General features: G+C 43.7%; 1 protein-coding gene across 2 annotated transcripts in view; it reads left to right on the top strand.

The window, feature by feature from the left end:
- The window catches only part of LOC102672893 (protein Tob1-like), a 98,003-nt gene that overhangs the window by 89,946 nt on the left and 1,653 nt on the right, over window positions 1-6,404 (top strand). For both annotated transcript variants that reach the window (XM_006617514.2, XM_031511361.1), the window contains one exon: window positions 6,287-6,404. The gene's annotated coding sequence lies outside the window, so the exon portion shown is untranslated. The remainder of the gene's footprint in view (window positions 1-6,286) is intronic.

The following is a 6,404-nucleotide window of genomic DNA, read 5'->3' on the forward strand; positions in this document are numbered from 1 at the left end:
TACAGGCGCATCGCTACGCCAACGTGGCCGATTCGTAGCAACGTTGCCATCGAGTTTGCGACGATGAGCAGGGGGGGAGGAGCAACATTGCACGTCGCGTATCGGGTTGATGGCAGCCTTGAATTTTCGCGAATCGAAGAGGACGACAGGTTCGAGGGACGAAACTTGGAAACTTTGGTGGAGCAAGTTGGGAGGAGGATCCTTCACAACCTAATTCTAACTTGTTGTGTCACGTTGTTTTGGCTTCTGCTGCGTTCAGGGAAGGGGGTGTTAGTTAGTGTATCGGGTTGTCGTTGGACAGATTCGAAGGGAATGGGATGGAGAGGGGGGATTAGTCTGGAGAGATGCGAAGGGAAGATGATTTTTGATGATTTTCTTAGAAACAAGATTTCAAGGATTGTCTATAGAAAGTTTTTTCCTCGCGTTATAAGTAAACGTCATCTCGTTATTCGATGCTCGTGTGTAAGGTAATCGTGTCACGCTTATTCTCCTCGTCTCTCCTCGCCCCGTGTTCGAATACGGTAGTATTTTTCAGTGGAACAGAAGTTAGTTTCGCGTTTTGACGAGGGAGCAATTTAAAACAGCTTTCCACGTCGGGCGACAGAAGGCAGGGGCGGCTAGGTCGGGTCGAGCACCCGTGTCTTGACCCAATCTAGGTCGAGCCAATAATTAAATCCACTTCCCACTCCGTCTTCTTCATTCGACGAATACTTTTCTTCCACGGAATCTTCGAGCTTCCCTTCCACAATGCGAATGAATTGTGATCGTTAACACCTCGCGTTAATTTAATAAGAAATTTCTCTCTCTCTTTCTCTCTCTTTATTTATTTTCTTCCGATTGTAAAAAAATTGTATAATAATCTGCATCATTTTTCAATTTCATAATAAAAAATCTTCGAAATCTACGATTACTTTAATGATACTCTCTCGATTCTCTCGTTCAGAGATATCGTAGTAAAATATTGGTTCTCGTCAACGACCGAGTAACACGAAAGAAGAAGAAAAAAAAAATCGGAAAATCGCCAAGTCTCGTCGCATTTCGCTATATTACAGTTTCAAAGTGGAACGATATAATCCCCCCGCGAGAAACATTTAACGGAAATCTGCTCGTGCATGCATTCACGAAAGAGAAAGAGAGAGAGAGAGAGAAGTGGGAGAGAATTCTGGGGGAAAAACAGTGGCTCGCCTTCCTAAAATCGATTCCATCGCGGTCGAGCACCACGTGGAGCGCTCGGCACAGTTCCCCCTGATGCACGGATGCGCAATTACGCGTCGTTCATCGAGACGACGCCGTCAGCCTCTCTCGATAGGAGAAGGGAGAGAGCCACTTAATACGTCACGATTGTCGGACTTGTTCTTCTTCTTCTTCGATTCCTCTCGCAGCGAATAAAATAAAGAGGAAAGAATATCGAAAGAATAACGAATAAATAACGAATAGATGGAGAAGAGGATCGAAAAGAGTGGGAGAAAGATGGAACCGGATGGATTCGTGCTCCATTGACTTGGTTCTTGGTGAAGAACACTTCTCTGGCCCATATTCGGTGGCCCTTGAGTGCCACGTGGCCTCCATTCAGCAGCCGCGTGGAAAGGGCGTACTCGTGGGTCTTTACGCGCACCTACAACCAACCTCTCACCCTCAAGGTTTCACGGAGGCACGGGGGAAAAAGGCTGTCCTTTGAATCCACCCTTCGCCAAAGCTTCCGCCATCTGTGCTCGACAGCCTTGTGACGTGTGTTCATAAGGTTAATAGTCAACATCCCTTTCGTTGTACAATTGTTTCGAGTCAAGCGTCAACGGCTTTCGAAATTCTGGAGAAATGTGTTTTAGTAGATGGATGTCGATTTTCGATTACATTTTTTGATCTATCGAAACGTCCAGTAATAAATTCAGATAAATATTGAAATCATAGAGATTGAATCGACGATATTAAAAATTAATAGTCTTCATCTTTTCCATAAAATCTTGTCTAATTAAAAATTACCCACTCGCTCTTTCGTGAAACGTCCCCGACGAAAAAATACACTTGAAATTACGCCCCAAATTCTCAGACGACTATCATTAGCGCCAGCCCTAGTTCGGGTCTACTACTTTTGCTCCACTTCTCCCTCGCATCGACACGACCCACTTCGACTCCCTGTTTGGGCCTGTATCCCACCCAATTTCAACCCCATCCTTCCATCTTATTTCCAACTCGCATCGTGTCTCAATCCTTGTTCCGCTTTGGATTCAACTTCCATCCTACTACCTTCCTTTCTTCGTTCATCGACTCTTCTTGGAATACCCCCGGTTTACACCACCACCGCTCCGTTGATAGCAGAGGTTATCAACCCCTTCCAATACTTTACTTTATAATAAACATCGTAACCCCCTTTTCCATTCTTCCTTTTGACTAAAAAAAAGAAAGAAAGAAAGAAAGAAAGGAACGCTTCTAAAAATTCACATCTGTCCCTAAAATTCTCCATTTCTAAATTTCACACGTTCACCCTGGACTCGTCCTCGCGATTCGTTTTTTTAATTGCCGCCACAGGCACGGAACGAGTGTCTTGTCTCTTAATTAGCAGGGGTTGCGGTTGTTTAATAAGTTGTTGAGACCGCGTCGTAAAACGCTCGAGGTCGCGAGAAACTTGAACAACAACGCTCGCTTCCACGATAATTATCAGTCACCTTTAATCGTCCCTCGACTCCTCCTCCTCTTTCTCTTTCACTCTCTCTCTCTTCCTTTATTGGAGGAGCTCTCCGCAAGAGAAAATATCCAGAAAGGAGGCACGAAAACGGTTGGCAAAGCCGCGCGACTCCGTAAGGCCGTGTATTTTTAACTTGAGAACCTTCCGGCAACCCTGGTCGTGGGATCAATACCACCGGCAACCCCGGTGTCGTCGTGTAGTACTACACTGGAGAGGCAGAAAGGGTGCAGCGGGGTTAACCTACATATCCAGCAACGACTGCCCGAGGAGAGGAGGAGTTGGCTGGAACGAAAACATTTTCCTTTTGGATGGTGACGAGAGTGGTGGTGGGGTGGTTTCAGCTTCTTGGCAAGTATCGACGGCTCTTGAGGAATCAACTTTTGCTGCGTTTCGAACGAGATGGTTTAGAGATGGCAGGGGAGAAATAAGGCCACGCTCTCGTGCTCGGATGATTTTGATAATTTTCGAGTGGATCGATCGAAGTAAACGATTTTATGCGTATAAAAACGTGTTTGGAATGCGTTTTGATATTTTGACGCGATTTGTTTAGGGCGGGATTATTCGGGGAAAAATCGATGCAACGATTTTTTTTTTTTTGAAGCGTTATTACGTTGCTTGTGCGATGAAATGAAATTATCGCGTTGTACAATGTTATTTCAATACCCTGTGTGTTTCAATTTCGAAGTGGAAATTGGTTCTCGATGGAATTATCGTTGGTGAAAAGATTGATAAAACGGTTTTAACATATTTGTCCAGAGATTTATGTACGCGTTCTAAAACAAAAATGAGTTTCTCTTTCAAAACGATAGATATATATATATATATTTGAATATCGAGTTGTAAACAATTTGAAATCAAATTTTCGATCAAATTGTAAAGGAAGGGGAAAAATATTTTACTCTTTTGATTTACAAAAGAATAGATAGAGTTGGACGTCTGTTCGAGTGGAGGAAAGGAGGGGAGAAAAGAGATCGATGAGAATTAAAAAGAAACAAGTATGAGAACGGAAACAAAAAATGGCTCGATGCATTGTAAACGAGTTATATAAATCAAGTCGGATAATTTGTACAAGTAGCGGTGTGTAAAGGTTGCACAAACCCTAAATTGTAACGTCAATGCCAACCGAGAATGAAGTGTATGTGTTCAATTCATTCACTTCCTATTCAACTTTGATTCATCCGCATACTGATCCACGCACTATTAATCCTCTATAGAGCAGAGCATACGCTTTAAAACTATAATACACGCATGCCTTTTCTTCTTTTTCTAAATAAAACAAATAAATTCATCATCAACTTATTCCTCCTATTCAAATTTCTTCCAACGAATTATAAAAATTTTCTAATCAAACAAATATTATTATTATATGATTAGACAAATATATGAAGCTAATAAATAGATTAAAAGCTTAAAAGACGAATGAAAAAAAAAATGGATGAAAATTCAAGTGTAATACGTAAATTAAATAGTTTATCTTCCCTTCGAACGTTTCGATTCCATTTGCCGCGCGACGCGAGATGCGGCACGACTTCCGGCAGAAAATTCAAACATCGCCGGTTATTTATTCACCGTTAAAACGACCATGGTGGTGGCGTTTTTTTCACGTTTAGACCGCAGCCAGGGAGTGCGAACGAGCCGCACAGAGACCGCAAAAGACGGCGTGTAGTCGCGTAATTGAAAAATACCACGCGTTGTCTACCGCTCTATGTTTCGACTGGGAAGGGGCGGAACTCGCCCCTATACGCAGAGGATGCGGAGGACGAGACCGGAAAGAGAGCTGAGAAACGAGTTAACCGTTTCCATTCAAATATTATTTAACCTACAATTTTTCTTTCCCTCCTCTCTTTCCTCTATTCCTTTTTAACTTGTGTTCGATTCGTTTTTACCTGGCTATTGATACATGCTTCGTAATTTTAAATACGTATAATTTTTAATAACATCTTTGAATGATTGATTCTAGAAAAACGAATTCTAGAATACGAAAGTTGACAAAAAAAAAAAAAAAAGAAAAAATCGTTTCGATGTCTAGAACTTAAAGATCCACGAATAAATATCATCTTTATAATACAAACTTTAAAAAAAGAACAGAAGAAAAAGAGGAATGCGTACCGACGTTCTCTCACGTTCACTTAAAATGGCTGCCAGTTCACTGAACTCTTCACAACTCTCTCCTTCTTTCTCGCTGTCTTCCGAGAGAAAGAGAAAGAGACATCACCAAGTTCTCGAAGGACACGAGCCTAAGAGCCTCGATGTTCACCAATTTACCTCGAAGAACAGAGGGGAGCGATCGTGTGTTTGAGACAAAAGACACGTGCACGAAGATAGGAAGAACAGAGTGACACATTGAGAAGCAAAGGAAGGAAGATGGACAGAAAAGGATAGGGGAAAGAAAGCGAGGAAAAGAAAGGGCACAGGATTAAAGGAAAGCTCTTCTTTCCCTCTCGATTTCGTTCGAAGAGGACTGCTTCCGCAATTGCACGAGACGCCGGTTGCGGAAGACGGCCACTCGGCCCAACGCAATGACTGCAATCCCTTTTATTGGCGTTTGTCTCGTCGATAATCGCGCGACCAGCTGAATATTCTTCTTGACACAAGCTCGACCGTTTCCAGAGTGGACGAACACTCGAACTTGGCCGAAGAGGGGAGCGATAGTTCGGGTGCACTTCCCTCTCGTCTTGGCGAGTTTCTCGAGCTTTCTTTTTAGCCGACTGCTCGGCCGGAAATGAGGATCTTGAGGAACGGTTACGCCGTTCTGAGTGCTTCTCCATCCATTAAGCATTTTTGCCCGAAGTGGACACGCGAATGGACGAAAGTTTGGAAGATAATCGTTTCAGATAGAATAGCCGAAATTTTTGAATTGTTCTCGGGAAATAAAAGTCCAATTCGTAAATTCCCATTCTATTCCTCGCGACTGTATTCAATATAGTTTTCATAGTCAGCTTTAAAGAAGACGTTTCCCATCTTATCCGTAGCAATCGTTAAAATTCTCACGCCGCCGTTCGAGTTCCAAATTATCCTGAGCAGAGGAATAAAGCGAGGAAAGGGGAAGGGGGGAGGGGCGAGGATTGAGGCAAGAGAGGGCTTTGTCGGAGAAAGGGTGGTGGGGAGAGGGTATTATGCGAATACGAGGCGGGAAACGATTGGCTCTCGTTCGACTCTGTTCAGAGGGCGAGAAGGAGTGGGTCGAGTAACCGGAAGCGGTGTTCCGTATCAATGCGCGATCGTGAAAAGGAGCCGATAACGCGGGGCCCAGCCGGGGTGAAAGCCTTTCGAAGATACTCCACTCTTTTAATGTGATTTCGCCACTCGTTGAAAAACCACTCGACACAGCCGATGGAAGAGGGCCGTGCTTCTTTCTTTGTGCGTCGCTCGCGAATTTTTATACCAATTTTTATACTTTTTCCCCCTCGATGGAGACTCGTTAAAGGCTGTCCCTTTTCAATTCTTTGGAACGCAGCCCAATATAACGTCTAATAACATTACACACTTTATGTACGAACGTAAAGTCTCTCTCTCTCTCTCGTTCTTCCGAAATTTTTTCGAAATAATCGAGAAGATCGTGGACGACCCGTCTAACGAAAAATTTCCCATTTCACGTTACAGTCAGAGGGATCTATCCGTCGGCCGAGACGAGGCAACACCCGAATCTCAATCATCCAGACGCCACAGTGGACGGCCGTGTCGTCTAGTGGCGCGTCGTCGAGGGGTCGCGAGGCGTTGG

This window comes from Apis dorsata, unplaced genomic scaffold (genome assembly GCF_000469605.1).
Source record: "Apis dorsata unplaced genomic scaffold, Apis dorsata 1.3 scaffold_309, whole genome shotgun sequence".
Classification (NCBI taxonomy): domain Eukaryota; kingdom Metazoa; phylum Arthropoda; class Insecta; order Hymenoptera; family Apidae; genus Apis; species Apis dorsata.